This window comes from Marmota flaviventris, chromosome 1 (assembly GCF_047511675.1).
Source record: "Marmota flaviventris isolate mMarFla1 chromosome 1, mMarFla1.hap1, whole genome shotgun sequence".
Lineage (NCBI taxonomy): Eukaryota > Metazoa > Chordata > Mammalia > Rodentia > Sciuridae > Marmota > Marmota flaviventris.
Window position 1 is genome coordinate 153,521,970 of NC_092498.1, and position 1,574 is coordinate 153,523,543.

Here is a 1,574-nt window from a genome sequence, read left to right on the forward strand (position 1 = left end):
TCCATTGCATTCACACCTATAGGCCCTAATGAAGTGAAACCTAAAAATTCAAACTGTTCCTACAATGAAACATTGAACCTTGAAGGCCCAAACTTGGGGAGCCTACTAAGGCTAGGTCAAGGATGAATCCTTTACAGTATCAAATTAATTCAACCAAAAAAAGAAAATTGAAGCTCTTTCATTACATGGGTATTCTGCTTGCTACTAATGAACTCAGAGATAAAGCTGTTACTTTCTACTTCATCTTAGGGCTACTTCTATGGCAAACATCAGATTATGCTCACTGAAAATTGATGGAGTGTGTGAAGTTTCTAGCAGCTAGCCCAAACCCTGTTCGATTTCCAGCTTCATTTTCATTCACCCCTAAAGGGCAAATAGAAGAGAAACATGAAAACTGAAACTGTTCCTGAAGACAAATTCTTTATGTAGGAGGCCCAAACATTTGGAGTATAGTAAAAAAAAAAGATGAATCCTGTAGAGTATCATAGAAATTTGAAAACAAAAGTAACTCTAATCCTAACACTAGGTCTAATCCTTGACCTAACACTAACCTTAACCTATTTATAGTCCCTTTGATCCTAGATGTCACACACTTGGGGAGCAAAGTTGTGTAGGCTAACAGATAAATCTTTCACAATATCAAAGAAATCTGACCAAATTACTGGGGGATGTAGTTTAGTACATGCATATTTTCATGTTTTCTCATAAAGTGCTCTCACATAAAGTTGCTTTGCATGTTTCTGCTTTGGGCTACTTTTACAAGGAATAAACCAGAGCATGCCCATAGAAAACTGATTTAGTGTGTGAAGTTTGAAGTAGCTAGCACAAACCCTGTTGGATTTCCAGCTCCATTTCCATTTATATGCATAGGTCAAATGAAATGAAAACTTAAAATACAGACTGTTCAGGAGAGCAAACCCTTGACCCAAGAGGCCCAAACCTATAGAATATATTAAGGCTAGGTAAAAGTTGAATCCTGCCCAGAATTAAAGAAATTTAAGCAAAACTAAATCTAACAAACACTAGCTGTAACCCTAGCTCTAACCTAATACTAAATCTAACCTAACCTGTTTAGAAAACCATTGATCATAGTAGTCCCCAAATAAAGGAGCCCAGTGGGTCAAGCTGACAGATGAATCCTGTGCAGTATCAAAGAAATCTGATGAAATAATTGGGGGAGGTATTTCAGTACGTGCATATATCCCTGTCTTCTCCTAGTGTGCTCTTGGATAAATTATTTTTTCTTGCTTCAGTTTAAGATACTTTCACAAGGAACAACCAGAGAGTGCCCACAGAGAGCTGATTGAGTGTGTGAAGTTTCAAGCAGCTAGTAGTAACACTGTTTGATTTCCAGTTCCGTTTTCATTCATGTCTATAGGCCATATTAAAGTGAAATCTGAAAACTCAAACTTTTCCAGACAGGGAACCAGCAAACCTTGAAGGCCAAAACTTGGGGAACCTACTAAGGCTTGGAAAAGGATGATTCATCTACAGTATCAAAGCAATCAAGCAAAAATGTTGAAGCTTGCTCCTAAAGTGCTCACAAATAAAGCTGTTTATTTCTAATTCATCTT